The sequence below is a fragment of the Cherax quadricarinatus genome, chromosome 35, assembly GCF_038502225.1.
Source record: "Cherax quadricarinatus isolate ZL_2023a chromosome 35, ASM3850222v1, whole genome shotgun sequence".
Taxonomy (NCBI): domain Eukaryota; kingdom Metazoa; phylum Arthropoda; class Malacostraca; order Decapoda; family Parastacidae; genus Cherax; species Cherax quadricarinatus.
In genome coordinates, this window is record NC_091326.1 from 5,285,253 (window position 1) to 5,301,768 (window position 16,516).

Genomic DNA, 16,516 nt, shown 5'->3' on the forward strand with positions numbered 1-16,516 from the left:
ACTTCAATAACAAAAACAAAGTGGGACCAAGTAAACCAAGTCCTAACCGATATAAGCTGGGAAGATATACTAAGCAACACAGACCCCAACTTATGCCTAGAACAGATTAACTTGGTGGCACTCGATGTATGCACAAGGCTTATTCCTCTAAGAAAAAGGAGGAGTAGATGTAAAATAGAAAGAGACAGGCGCTCCATTTACAGGCGACGGAAAAGAATAACAGAGCGGCTAAAAGAGGTCAATATATCTGAAATGCGTAGGGAGACACTGGTCAGAGAAATAGCAAGCATCGAACTTAAGCTAAAGGAATCTTATAGGAGTCAAGAATCGCGGGAAGAACTAAAAGCCATAAATGAAATCGAAAGAAACCCAAAGTATTTCTTCTCCTATGCCAAATCAAAGTCGAGAACAACGTCCAGTATTGGGCCCCTACTTAAACAAGATGGGTCCTACACAGATGACAGCAAGGAAATGAGTGAGCTACTCAAGTCCCAATATGACTCGGTTTTTAGCAAGCCGCTAACCAGACTGAGAGTCGAAGATCAAAATGAATTTTTTATGAGAGCCACAAAATTTGGTTAACACAAGCCTATCCGATGTTATCCTGACGCCAAATGACTTCGAACAGGCGATAAATGACATGCCCATGCACTCTGCCCCAGGGCCAGACTCTTGGAACTCCGTGTTCATCAAGAACTGCAAGGAGCCTCTATCACGAGCCTTTATCATCCTATGGAGAGAGAGCATGGACACGGGGGTCGTCCCACAGTTACTAAAAACAACAGACATAGCCCCACTCCACAAAGGGGGCAGTAAAGCAACAGCACCGATAGCACTAACATCCCATATCATAAAAATCTTTGAAAGGGTCCCAAGAAGCAAGATCACCACCCATCTAGAAACCCATCAGTTACACAACCCAGGGCAACATGGGTTTAGAACAGGTCGCTCCTGTCTGTCTCAACTATTGGATCACTACGACAAGGTTCTAGATGCACTAGAAGACAAAAAGAATGCAGATGTAATATATACAGACTTTGCAAAAGCCTTTGACAAGTGTGACCATGGCGTAATAGCGCACAAAATGCGTGCTAAAGGAATAACAGGAAAAGTCGGTCGATGGATCTATAATTTCCTCACTAACAGAACACAGAGAGTAGTAGTCAACAGAGTAAATTCCGGGGCAGCTACGGTGAAAAGCTCTGTTCCGCAAGGCACAGTACTCGCTCCCATCTTGTTCCTCATCCTCATATCTGACATAGACAAGGATGTCAGCCACAGCACCGTGTCTTCCTTTGCAGATGACACCCGAATCTGCATGACAGTGTCTTCCATTGCAGACACTGCAAGGCTCCAGGCGGACATCAACCAAATCTTTCAGTGGGCTGCAGAAAACAATATGAAGTTTAACGATGAGAAATTTCAATTACTCTGATATGGTAAACATGAGGAAATTGAATCTAATCAGAGTACAAAACAAATTCTGGCCACAAAATAGAGCGAAACACCAACGTCAAAGACCTGGGAGTGATCATGTCGGAGGATCTCACATTCAAGGACCATAACATTGTATCAATCGCATCTGCTAGAAAAATGACAGGATGGATAATGAGAACCTTCAAAACTAGGGAGGCCAAGCCCATGATGACACTCTTCAGGTCACTTGTTCTATCTAGGCTGGAATATTGCTGCACACTAACAGCACCTTTCAAGGCAGGTGAAATTGCTGACCTAGAAAATGTACAGAGAACCTTCACGGCGCGCATAACGGAGATAAAACACCTCAATTACTAGGAGCGCTTGAGGTTCCTAAACCTGTATTCCCTGGAACGCAGGCGGGAGAGATACATGATTATATACACCTGGAAAATACTAGAGGGACTAGAACCGAACTTGCACACGAAAATCACTCACTACGAAAGCAAAAGACTTGGCAGACGATGCACCATCCCCCCAATGAAAAGCAGGGGTGTCACTAGCACGTTAAGAGACCATACAATAAGTGTCAGGGGCCCGAGACTGTTCAACTGCCTCCCAGCATACATAAGGGGGATTACCAACAGACCCCTGGCAGTCTTCAAGCTGGCACTGGACAAGCACCTAAAGTCGGTTCCTGACCAGCCGGGCTGTGACTCATACGTTGGTTTGTGTGCAGCCAGCAGTAACAGCCTGGTTGATCAGGCTCTGATCCACCATGAGGCCTGGTCACAGACCGGGCCGCGGGGGCGTTGACCCCCGGAACTCTCTCCAGGTAAACTCCAGCTCCTGGAACGGATTAAGTTCGATTTTTGAGGTTCCACTGTACAAAAGATGAGATAATCAGTCCCTCAGCCTTGGAGTTAGTGTTCACAACATAGTGGTGATGGAGAATCTGGAGCAAAGGCAAGAAGACTGGCGGTTATATAGGCGTCAGTGGATAAGGACGTGTAGCAGACGAGGGCAGTCACTGGTAGGCGGGATTACCCAGTGGAAGTAGGTCCTATCCAAAGGGATGGGTTAGTTGTTGCAGCCGTGAAGGTCTTGTAGATGTCCTCTGAACCAAGATTCCGTGATGTTGCAGTGTCTGACAAGTTGTGCAAGAAAGGTATAAAATACCGACAATATCGAGAATAAGAAAATGTTGCCGGGGAAACTTTTCACTCATGAATGGATTTAAATAAAGTGTATATAGAACATATTACAAAACTCATCTTGTATAACACAGTATGTGAGGTCAGGGAAAACAGGTCAGGTAACAGCGCAAGAGGAGCAAGGCAGCATGCCCACCTCCTCAGGGAAGGTACACACCCACTGTCTCGCCCTCAACCTTCCCAGTTGAGGTACACACCCACCTGTCACCCTCAACCTTCCCAAGAGGAGGTACACACCTACCTGTCTCTACCTCAACTTTCTCAGGGGAATTACATACCCACTTCTCTTTCCTCCAGCCTCAACAGGTGAGGTACTCACCCATGTGTCTCCCTCAACCCTGCCTCCTTTAGTCCGTCACCACACCCCAAGAAGCCACATACAGTATACTGTCCAAGGTCATTTACTGTAAATGAATGGAACAAACTCCCAAATGGCGTCGTAGATACAAGAACTTTGGATAGCTTTAAATAAACGTTGGATGGATACACGAGTGGGTGTGAATTGTACATGCCTATAATGGGCCAATAGTCCTGCTGCTGGGTTCTTTCGTTCTTACCCTAAGTGTACTTAAGTTGCTAACCATTCAGAAAAGCCTTATGAATGAAGCTCAAGGATTAGACGCATTTAATTACAGTTTTAATGTGTGATCCCATGCACATCTTAACACAGCAGAGGGTCACTTTTATCGTATTATTCTAGCGATGGATTGATTAACTGACTGGTTTATTAACTGATAAATGACACACTGTGCAACATTTGGGTATCTTCAATCTAAGATACATTTCACCAGCCAGCAGATTCGTCAGTCCAACAAAGAAGTACGGCAGAAGATAAGGTTAATTAGGTTTAAAGCTTATCGACTACAAATCAGTAGGGTTACTTGTGCCCTGTACATTAACAGTCTAGGATATCTTAATGCATACAACTGGAATTAAAGTAAACTCTCAGCATATAAACCCCTCAAGGAAGGTTTCTTGATGCTGGTGAGGGGCTTTTGATCTAGGGAATTGGATATGTGCTCCTGTTCCCTGAATTAAACCTGAATACCTTCCACATCCCCCCACAGGCGCTGTATAATCCTACGGGTTTAGTGCTTCCCCTTTTATTATAATAATAATCAGCATATAAACGCTAAGAGTATACATACCCGCTTCCCCAGCGAAGTGTTCACTAAGCGCATCGTCAAACATGTGCAATCTTAGGAGCATCATAAAATATATTCTCGCTAGTGTAATTAGCGCACACTAGTGCTGAATGCCTTATTCTTCGTACATTGTTCACTGCTACTGTATCTTAAGCTAAAAATATTGGTGGCCCCCAGTTTCTTTACCTACTATACTGTTATGAATACCGCCCACAGGAAGGGTAGATGCGGTGCATAATAATGCTATCTAACTAGTAAGGCTCGAGTACCTTCGTGATTCTTCTTGGAGTCTTCAGATAGACAAGTACTAAATGTGGTAAGATGAAGTACTCGCATGTTACTCAAGATTAAACACAAATTCCACTACCACAATGACCCACATCCACAAGAATGTTCCCTGAGGCCTACACAATCTAGTGTCAGAGCCACTGCATTAGGTGCAAAACTAATATTGCTGAATTTTCAACTGCCCAGCACCGAAAGCTACATTGTAGCTGGGAGTACATGACAGCCTGAAGGAAAACGAGAGGAAAATAAACACAAACAAGTTGATTTCGACGGGGACATATGTACTTACCCAAAAGTCCGCTTCCCGATGTTGTGGAAAAACAAGTTTAATCAAACATATTATCCAGTCTAAAAGGCAATGTACAGTTCGAACACAACAAAAATCAACAGATAAACACTGACACAACTTCCGCGCACTGCTCTACCTAGAAATTCCAGGTCAAAACTGGCTGGGGGATGGGCAGGGAGTCGTGTCGCCCTGCCTGACTTTGGCAACTGAGCCGCAGGGAAGGTGGGGCTCCAGCGCTACACACACACCCTCGCCGCCGACTCCACCTCACACACCTGGCCACCATCACTGGCCTTTTAACCAGGAAATTGTGCATTGCGTACATACGTATTAATTATCATGTTAAAGACCAGCGGCGTCCAAGTTATTTTTCAGAAGAGGGCCACATGACAGGAAGTGTGTGTGTGTGCGGGTCACATGAATTTGCTAATGATAACGGTGGAGTATAACATTTTAGTAATTCAAGAATGAGGATTTTTATTAAGATTTCTCTTTTAGCAGAAAAAAGGACAGGGGTGGAGACTTGGTAAAGTCCAGCTGCCCTAATGGTTCATGTATGCTAGCAAATTAGGTAATACAAACAAGCTAAAAAGTTTAGGCTGACCACAAAGAAGTGGGCCGCATTCGGTCCAAGACCCACTTGCTGGAAGCCCCAGTGATAGACCAGAGTTAAACACCTTGTATAATCCTAGTATATGATAAATATAGGACTGTTCTTATCCCTTATTTTCCAGCCACCTATATACTTGTTAAATTCCATGGCTGATATAACTAGTCACGAAGATCATACCATATAAATTGCATTAATAAACAGAATATTTATTTAGGCAAAATATACATATGAACGGATTAAATAAAATATTGTGTATATATATTTCCATTGATAATACAGTGAGAACACAAGCACACAAATTTATTCAAGTACCCGTTCTCAAAACCCATAAACACGCTCACACGCAAAAAATTAACCACTGCTTGAATAAGATTATAATCAGACAAAAGTTACGTAAGATGAGGTTTGTGTATCTCTCGGTATATGTATGTATGTATCTATATATATATATATATATATATATATATATATATATATATATATATATATATATATATATATATATATATATATATATATACGTGCATCCACACAGTGTAGGTGTCTATATGTATTACCTATTTGTGGTTGCAGGGATCGAGTCGCAGCTCTTGGCTCCCCCCGTGTGTGTGTGTGTTAACACTTCAGAAATGAGAAATGGGTTGGCATAATTTTACGTACTCGGAAAGGTGGTTTCATCATTGCCATGAGGAGATTGTGGAGAAATGTATCTAGTGAAAGGTTTTGAATTGATCTTGGGCTGCGTAAATGCCAATTTCATTGAATATGAAAAGTGAAAATGCAGCTTCTTAGCAACTTTAAACTTCAGGTGCTAATGTATTTTGCGATACTGGTCTAATAACTAGCTACTGTTTCATCTTGAAGAATTCAAATTGATTTTAGGTTGTGTAGGCGGAAATTTACCATCTTTTGAAGAAATTGGGATATTTCCATGTGATAAATTGGCTTCATATCTTCAACGCTGATGTTTACTTGCCTTAAAAACATGTGCTACACTCTGTACTATTCCTTATGCGAGAATTGATGTAGAGCAGCTAGCCTTATGATTTAATTATGCACTTTATACCTATCATGTGGGTGGTAGTAAAAAGATTACAGAGGCAAAGAATGGGTCCAAGGACTGGGCCCCCAAGTTACAGTGATAATGAACTACTAAGTTTATGGGGTACCTTTCTCGGATCATTAAGGTAGAGTGAGCTAGGCTTATGGGATACGAGGATACCTTTTTGGATCATTGAGGTAGAGAAGGCTAGGCTTATGGAATATAAAGATACCTTCCCCGGGTCACGCAGCGACCGAAACTCGAATTTACATACTTTCAATTTCCACACTCTTCAAGGGAAATGGGGGACGCCTTGATTCTGTTGAAAGGCTTTTGAACGAAATGGATTGACCCTCCACTTCCTCAGACCAAACCAGACTACTCTCCATTACCCAAGCGCTGTATGTCACCATTTTAGCACTTCTTCGTGAAAATATTATTATGCACCCACAGCTCATTTTGTGTGATAGTTTATTGTACTCACAGCTCATCCTGTGAATGGTAGTTTACTGTGTACCCACAGCTCATCCTGTGAATGGTAGTTTACTGTGCACCCACAGCTCATTTTGTGAGTGGTAGCTTATTGTGCACCAACAGCTCATTTTGTGAGTGGTAGCTTATTGTGCACCAACAGCTCATTTTGTGAGTAGTGGCTTATTGTGCATCCACAGCTCATTTTGTGAGTGGTAGCTTATTGTGCACCCACAGCTCGTTTTGTGAGTAGTGGCTTGTGTACCAACAGCTAATTTTGTGAGTGGTAGCTTATTGTGCACCAACAGCTCATTTTGTGAGTAGTGGCTTATTGTGCATCCACAGCTCATTTTGTGAGTGGTAGCTTATTGTGCACCAACAGCTCATTTTGTGAGTAGTGGCTTATTGTGCACCAATAGCTCATTTTGTGAGTGGTAGCTTATTGTGCACCAACAGCTCATTTTGTGAGTAGTGGCTTATTGTGCATCCACAGCTCATTTTGTGAGTGGTAGCTTATTGTGCACCCACAGCTCATTAAGCCTCGGCACAAAAGGCTTACAGAGGTCACAATAGGTGTTTATCTCCATTATGAATGGTGAGGACGGGCTGTGTTATCACACCGTACATAATGGGCGCATTATTTCCAACGAATTAAGTGGCTGAGGTGTGCCTACCCCCGCCCACTGCTACACGTTATGTAGTTTTGTCATTGTCGGTTAACTATACGTAAATATAACGTTAATTTAGATTGAATAAAGTAACCTAGCCTGTAATAACTATTATTAAATTTTCTAGACGGCTTACCTCTTTCAGAAACTGACGCAAGTTATGTATCAGGGGAAATTATAAAATAGGGAAAATAATACTCATATATATGAAAGAATACCATTTTTTATTATACTAATAATGAAAGTGAACGGTAAATACACAAGTACTGATAAAGTACCACTCACACAAGGTTACTGGGAAGGGAATAATATAATAAGATCTATATGATCTATTACACAACTATTATAAATAGCAATACAAACCATACTAACGAAAGTTACACTTTTGATTAGCCCTCTACATTTCACATATAAACCTCCATTCCTCTGTTGGTTCACCCAAGATCAAGGCTCGTCCCCTGCTGCCTATATAGCTAGCTCGTCCTCCCATGATGAAGGAACAAGAAACTCTTGTATTTCCCCCATGTCTTCCCTTACATTCCATCTTCATGAGACGGATAGTTTGCAGCAACATCACATTGGGAAACGAACTGAATTGAATTGAATTGTGTAATTTGAAACTAGATTGGAGGATGGGCCGTTTCATCAGACCCCCTGTGAATATGTAGATATATCTTTCAATATTCCAGGATTTACTCATCTAAATAGATTCTTATCTTTTCAAAATAACATATATTATTTCTTGTAGGGTTTGTTGTCTCCACTTGGTTGAGTTTTTCAACATTCTACGATACTGCATAGTGGTTTGTCGGGCAGTCCTCTTTGCCTACACATATTTCATTAGACAGAAATCACTACATAAAACGAAATACCAAGGCAGTGGGAATGCCTAGTAAGCTTCTGATGTTGTACTTCTTACTAACTGCACTTTTCTACTCTCTTCGGATTCCCTTTCTAGTTATTTTACGATATAAATTTTAGCCTTCCAATGGGGTCAAGAAAAGACATACTTTGCCTTGACTGGGACAACTTTTCGATGTATTTTGATGTTTATCAGTGTTAGGTACTTGATAAAGATCTTAACTGATCGAATTGTTGTCCCAATAAAAGCTTATCCTGAAAAATGTTTTTTCTTTAGTTATCGGCGGGCCTCCAGCAGCAACAGCCTGGGTGACCAGGCAAGCACCAGACGAGCCTGACCCATGGCCGGGCTCAGAGAGTATAGAAACTCGAAACTCCTGAGCTCACTAGGATGTCTTCATGGTGCTGAAGGAATTGAAGCTACCATCCCTTTCCTCAATCAAATATGATTACTTCCCATTCTCTAAGCCGTCAGAAGAGGTATTTTCCAGTAATCACACAGGAACCAGTATACAACACATTTTAATTACTATAAAATCAGCAAATTTCCACCTTGTTACAAGTCTGAAGCCGTTCAAAAAAGGGCATTCTCAACATGTTGCTTGAAAATAATTGTGAAAGTAAAATTGACAAATCAGCACTTGTACAGCAATAAATTCCTAAATTGAAAGTCTCCCAAATCAATTCCATAAAAAGTTAATTTGTCTGCTTATGGGCTGGTATTTCGAACATTAATACCTTGAATAATACAGGCAGATGGATGGTACGAGAGTATGGGTAAAGCCATCTAACCAACCTAAATTAACTAACATTTAACTTTAATCTCAGCATTCATCGTGCAGAAATTGCTGGAAGAACTTGGTATTTGAAGGACGGGTTGCAATGTTGTGATGGTGTTCCCTGTGACCTTGCCGCTCTCGCTCATCCCCAGGGCTGCATCCTGACCTTCTCTTGAAGTCTTTTTTATCCTCTTGAGGCCGTCATGTCAGTGTTTCTTGTGCTCTTAGCTGCTACCACTACTGACTGAAAAAAAGATTGTCCAGTTAATTGTTTTTCCTTAGGTACAAATCGATATTATTAACTTTCAGATTATCTGCCAAAACCCAAAAGACTAGGAATGATGGGGTCGTAGGGGTTGCCAGACGACCTTCTCTGGAAATTAAAATATCTATCGAGTGTTGTGTAAGCGGGTTCCTTGGTGTTTACCTGAGTGACCTTGATGAGAACACGGCGTCATATGCCACACCAGGTGTGAGAATGTCTGTGTGGCCAGCAGCCTGCCTCACAACCCCGTCATTCATCTCACACATACACCGGTGACGCTACCTAGCTTCCGGATTCCTGACTGCATGTTTGTCACTGTACCGTGAAACCTGAACCTCACCCACTCCATCTTGTCAATGGAGCCCTCTCAAATTAACAGAGTTTAAAAGCTCTAAAAAGATTTTTTGGGCAAGAGCAGAATTTAAGTAGATGCCATAAACATAATTATATCAATTTAGAGTAGCATATTTCTTGAGAAAAGGTAAGCATGGGGATTAAGTTTTGCTTTCTACACATCCAGGTGAAGCTGGCCACTGGTAATGGTGTGTTGGCTGGCTGCTGCTGCTGCTTCACCTCTCCGCTGGACCTATCTTGTTTGTATACTCTGACCTACTATATCTGCTACCTTCCTAGGGCTTCAACTGGGTTGTCAAACTAACACGCACCATAAGAAGACTAACAAGAAGCCTTACACAATCCATCTTTCTCTTCAAGAAATCCGCCTACATGCATTTTTCTGTCAAGGGGCTCTTGCTCCTCCAGAGGGCCCCCACCGCCGACCTCACCACCCATCACATGCTACTCACAACAAGTAAAAAATAAAATTGCATTTAAGCAAATAATTTTTTTCACCTCTGCGTGACACTCAGGAAAGTGCAAGCGAGAGCAGGGTATTACTGTAATGCAGTAGTTATTAAATTAATACCCTCATTGTAGCTATTATTCTCACTAAAACCATTAATTATCATGTCAAACTAAACGCTCCATAGTCAGGCTACTAATTTTCCAGGATAACCCATGGGTACATTGGGAAAGACAGACAGCAGAAGACTCGGCAAGAAAATGTGGGGAAAAAATATATATATATACTGTACTACCTGGAGTTTACCTAGAGAGGGTTTCGGAGGTCAACGCCCCCGCGGCTCGGTCTGAGACCAGGCCTCATGGTGAATCACGGTCTGATCAACCAGGCTGTTACTGCTGGCCGCACGCAAGCTGACGTACGAACCGCAGCCCGGTTGGTCAGGTACTGACTTTAGGTGCCTGTCCAGCGCCTTCTTGAAGACAACCAGGGGTCTATTGGTAATCCCCCCTTATGTATGCTGGGAGGCAATTGAACAGTCTTGGGCCCCGGACACTTATTGCGTTGTCTCTCAGTGTACTCGTGGCGCCCCTGCTTTTCATCGGGGGAATGTTGCATCTCCTGCCGAGTCTTTTGCTTTCATAGGGAGTGATTTTCGAGTGCAGGTTTGGTACCAATCCCTCCAGTGCAAATCATACACTCATCCTGTGCAAAGCAGGATTTCAGAGGTCACAATGGATATTTGTCAAACTCCATTGGGCATTATTACATCACTAGAAAGAAATATTAGTCATTTCATATATTACAATTGAGTCATATAGCTAATCTACACAATACAGTATGGGATACAATCTCAAAAAAATAGTCTCTTATTACCAGTAATAAAGATTGGTCATAATCGGGTTGCAGTCTCACCAGTAAAATTAGTTTATTCATTTAGTCGGAGCAAAATAGTAAAACAGCCTCAAGATTTCAAATATCATGAACAATGAGATGTTTTACCACATCCCGCAAAGTTTTCATGGATGTATCTCTGAAATGTTGGATGTTTGGACACTAAGACATAGTGTTCCCCACCATGCAAACCTTACAGGATATGACAAAACTCATGCTAATAAGATATCTCAAAGATTGAGGTTGTATCAGCGCTCGGTTTTGATTAGAATAATAATTGCGGTATCCACATTTTGCATCTACTAGAATCTGAATGAACTGTTTTTTTTTATGGATTGCAACCTAGTTGTGGAAAATTGCATTTATCTGAATGTATCATTATATACATAACAGTAAATGAACAAAGATAATTATTATTTATCAGTTAGACAAGTAGGAATTTGGGACACCTAGGTCGCAAAAAATGTCCCCCTTCGATACCTACCACTGTCATATCCACAAGTTGCTCTGGACCTATTAATTACAAATGAAATATACATCACCAGGAATGCTGGTAAATATATAAATTTGTGGACTGTATATTAAATTAAAAAAATGATTATATATAAATACACATATAACAGAAGGAGAATATATCTTAATAATAACACTCACCAATTTGACTGGAAATCAAGGTGTATCATACTCAGAAAACCTGTCTATACATGAAAATCCCCTCAAGGAAGGTTCCTTGATGTTGGTGAGGGGCTCTTGATTTAGGGAATTGGATCTGTGCTCCAGTTCCCCGAATTGAGCCTGAATGCCTTCCACATCCACCCCCAGGCGCTGTATAATCCTCCGGGTTTAGCGCTTCCCCCTTGATTATAATAATAATAATATACATGAAAATAACAACTGGCCAGAGTTATAACATAACAAGACTTATCTGAGGTTCCTAGAGCTGTCTTGTCCAGTCGCCTGATATCTCAAGTTATGCAGGAATGCACATCCAACAATTTCTCCTCCTATTTGAGAGGTGTCAGCCCAATTTTAACCTCTAGAGCACGAAAATTCCTTCCCATTACACTAACGTTGTATCCAATTCAGATTAACAATGGCGACTCTCCTGTCTGCGCAGGCGCAGGTCCAGTTTCCCATTTTCCATAATATAATTCTTTTAAATACAGTATGGCCATCTATTTACATATAACTACTGTATTTCTGGAAAATATGTACAGTATTTTCCACACTAGTATTGACTATATTTTTTTTTTGTAGTGGTAATCAGATTTTTTTGAGATTGTATTCCTTACTGTACTTTGTACAATAACTATATTAGGTAAATGTATAAAATGATTTGACTAGTATTTCTTTCTATTGGTGTAACAATGCTCAGTGGGGTCTGGCGAACACCGATTGTGACCTTTGTAATCTTGTGGGTTTTTTTGCGCTACTATCACTGGATGAGGTGCACAGTCTTCCCGTGTATGGCCCTGTCTCTGTCCACTCATTTTACAGTTTGTCACATCTCTATACAAACTTAGTCTAGTTATAATCTAACATCTTCAATCTACTTGGTACATTTCATTATAATGGACAGTGGATAAGTTATTTCCTATCTGCACCTGTTTTATTTTCTTCAAACTCGTTTGCTAGTTCCTTGCTAACAATGTTTCTTAAACTTCTGCTTGAAGAAAAACAAAATTATAATCAACATTCTTTTTAGTTGATGTTTATTTAACTAATTCACCAACTCTGTCATATTCCTGGAGACCTGTGTGAGAGGGAATCAACAAAAGCTTGACTATAATCCCTTATTAATTTGTATATATCTGTGTCTACCCTCATACACAAACATACTACATTCAGGTCGCAGGCTATTTGGAGTAAGTAATGAGGAAAATCAGTTACAATCAGACTGAGGTTGTAGTTTCCACAATCATAAAAGCAATAAGTATGGAAAGTTCAGTTTTCAAGGTGGAAGCCCACTTAATTCTAATGCACCTCTGTATTATAGTACCATCAGGCTGGCTTACACCAACCCTTCCAGCACTCCCACTGTCACAGTTAAGGGAGCTATTAGCGTAGACAGTCTGTATTATGACTGTATACTATCCTTTGTCCTATGGTCGCGTTATTTGTTCCAGAATATTGAGTTTAAAAAGTAGTCGAAGTTGAGGATTGTGCGTGATTAGTTTCTTGTGAGGGGTTCAAGCCAGGGTTTTACCTGGAGAGGGTTTCGGGGGTCAACGCCCCCGCGGCTCGGTTTGAGACCAGGCCTCATGGTGGATCAAGGTCTGATCAATCAGGCTGTAAGTTACTGCTGGCCGCACGCAAGCTGACGTACGAACCACAGCCCGGTTGGTCAGGTACTGACTTTAGGTGCCTGTCCAGTGCCTTCTTGAAGACTGCCAGGGGTCTATTGGTAATCCCCTTTATGTATGCTAGGAGGCAATTAAACAGTCTTGGGCCCCGGACACTTATTGTGTTGTCTCTCATTGTACTCGTGGCACCCCTGCTTTTCATCGGGGGAATGTTGCATCTCCTGCCGAGTCTTTTGCTTTCATATAGAGTGATTTTCGTGTGCAGGTTTGGTATCAATCCCTCCAGGACCTTCCAAGTGTATATTATCATGTATCTCTGTCGCCTGGGTTCGAGGGAATACAGATCAAGGACTTTCAACCGTTCCCAGTAGTTTAGGTGCCTTATGGCACTTATGAGTACCGTGAAAGTTCTTTGTACACTCTCCAGGTCTGCATTGGCTCCAGCCTTGACGGGGGCCGTTAGTGTACAGCAGTATTCCAGCCTAGAGAGCACCAGCGATTTGAAGAGAATCATCATGGGCCTGGCGTCCTTAGTTTTGACGGTTCTCATTAATCGTCCTATCATTTTCCTAGCGGATGAGGTAGATACATTGTTGTGGTCTTTGAAGGTGAGATCCTCTGACAATTATCACTCCCAGGTCCTTCACATTACTTTTCCGCTCTATTGTATGGTTAGAATTTGTGATATACCCTGACACATTTTTAATTTCTTCAAGTTTTCCATATCTGAGTAGTCAAAATTTCTCCTCTTTGAACTTCATATTGTTTTGAGTGACCCATTCGAAGATTTGGTTGATGTCCGCTTGGAGTCTCGCGGTCTCTTCGATGGAGGTCACTGCCATGGTAATCCGGGTGTCACCCGCAAAGGAAGACATCTCTGTCTATGTCAGAAATGAGGATGAGAAACAGAATGGGAGCGAGTACTGTGCCTTGTGGAACAGAGCTTTTTACCATGGCTGCCTGGGACTTTGTTTACTATTATTCTTTGTGTTCTATTTGTCAGGAAGTTATAGATCCATATACCAATTTTTCCCGTTATTCCTTTATCCCGCATTTTGTGTGCTATTACACCATGGTCATACTTGTCGAAAGCTTTTACAAAGTCTGTGTATACTACATCTATATTTGGTTTATCCTCTACAGCATCCAGGACCTTGTCATAGTGGTCCAGTGGCTGGGACAGGCAGGAGCGACCTGCTCTAAACCCATGTTGTCCTGAGTTGTGTAACTGATGGGTAAAAAGATTAGTTTCTTGGGAGGGTGGGCATACTGACATCAAACGCTATTGCCAGGGGGGTGGGAAATGTTGTTGCTTCCTAAAATGATACAGTTCATGTAGTCAAAACTTTTTAATGTGTTTGGCTGTTATGTGAATCCATCTTATATGTTCTAGTAATTGATTTGATCACCACGCAACAGCTTCAGTCTTATCACTTCACCGATTTCACATATTCTCTCAACAATACTAGGTATACCTAAATTATTCTTCATATTATTTTGATAGTTATTGGATAGCAAAGAATAAGTCTTAGGGTTTCATTTTGTGTTGTGGTCTGGTGGTAAAAGCTCTCGCTTCACACGGTGATTCTGGGTTCGATTCCCGGCAAGAGTAAAACATTGGGCGTGTTTCTCTACACTGGTTGTCTATGTTCACCCATCAGTAAAATGGGCACCTGGGAGCTAGTTGACTGGTGTGGGTCGCATCCTGGGACAAAACTGACCTAATTTGCTCGAAATGCTCATGGGAGGCCAAGCCCATGATGACACTCTTCAGGTCACTTGTTCTATCTAGGCTGGAATATTGCTGCACACTAACAGCACCTTTCAAGGCAGGTGAAATTGCCGACCTAGAAAATGTACAGAGAACTTTCACGGCGCGCATAACGGAGATAAACACCTCAATTATTGGGAGCGCTTGAGGTTCCTAAACCTGTATTCCCTGGAACGCAGGAGGGAGAGATACATGATTATATACACCTGGAAAATCCTAGAGGGACTAGTACCGAACTTGCACACGAAAATCACCCACTACGAAAGCAAAAGACTTGGCAGACGATGCACCATCCCCCCAATGAAAAGCAGGGGTGTCACTAGCACGTTAAGAGACCATACAATAAGTGTCAGGGGCCCGAGACTGTTCAACTGCCTCCCAGCACACATAAGGGGGATTACCAACAGACCCCTGGCAGTCTTCAAGCTGGCACTGGACAAGCACCTAAAGTCAGTTCCGGATCAGCCGGGCTGTGGCTCGTATGTTGGTTTGCGTGCAGCCAGCAGCAACAGCCTGGTTGATCAGGCTCTGATCCACCAGGAGGCCTGGTCTCAGACCGGGCCGCGGGGGCGTTGACCCCCGGAACTCTCTCCAGGTAAACTCCAGGTAATAAGCGGCTTTCTATATAGTAGTATGTCATTGATGTCAGCTATGGTCTTATACATGTAGTAAATAAAGATATTATTATTATTATTATTATTATTATTATTATTATTATTATTATTATTATTATTATTATTAAATAAAACTCGTACATGGTAAGCTATCAGGGATCTTATGTACGCTAAATGCATTATTTTGACAATTCTAATGTTTGTACCATAGTTAGCATTGTACCTTACAACAGTTCTGAGAGCCGTTTGTCTTTGTTGTTTAATTTTATTCACAGCTGTTAGTGTACATAGAACAGTAATATCAGAATATTTACAAGACACACAATCAATAGGGCTCTCATTAACCTTTAATTTTGATGGTCCAATTTTATGGTAACCAATGTATCTGTTGAACACTTTGAACTTTGCTACAGAAATTATAAGGACAAGATTATCACCGGCTGTTTGTATATGATTTGGAGTGGATTGCATCTCACGGAAAGCTTTTGTATGCACAAGAACATTATAAATGACCATTATTTTTAAAGGGGTGGACCGGTAAGCCAGCGGAAGGCCTCGGTCAGATGACCAAAGCTCCAAAGGCGGGTCATCTGACTAATATCCGCGTCAGGAAACACTTGTCCAGTTTCCTGACAAACCTTACCTAACCTAACAAGAACATCATCAACATAGCAAATTGTGATGTAATTGGGGGTATCTGGTATAGATTTAAGTAGGGCATTGATATATATGACGATCTGGAAGTTTCCTTTATAATTAACGCTTAGTTTTGGGCCTTCCAGTATTCATAAAGGGGATTGATTGCAAATAGACCCTTGGCTGTCTACCAGATACTGAGAGATACCTAAAGAGACTGGACAGATGGACTTCTGCGCCAGCCTTCGTCGGGTGTGGACGTCTCTCTCGTCTGAGTATCAGTGACAAATATCCCCCGTTCTCTCTGGGACGCTTGCTCTCATCTATTTTGCCCGCTGGGCACTACAGGAGGGACACCTGTTCATCGGCTTACTTTAGCCAGCTCCATTTTTTTCCGCTCTGCGGATAATTCTTTAACGGTCTTTGATGGGAAGCCGGTTACTGT

General features: G+C 41.8%; 1 protein-coding gene across 2 annotated transcripts in view; it reads right to left on the reverse strand.

Annotated features, from left to right (window-relative positions):
- Positions 1-4,562, reverse strand: part of LOC128695158 (epidermal growth factor receptor kinase substrate 8-like) — a 175,156-nt gene extending 170,594 nt beyond the window's left edge. For both annotated transcript variants that reach the window (XM_070091323.1, XM_070091318.1), the window contains exon 1: positions 4,352-4,562. The gene's annotated coding sequence lies outside the window, so the exon portion shown is untranslated. The remainder of the gene's footprint in view (positions 1-4,351) is intronic.
- Between the last annotated feature and the right edge of the window lie 11,954 nt (positions 4,563-16,516).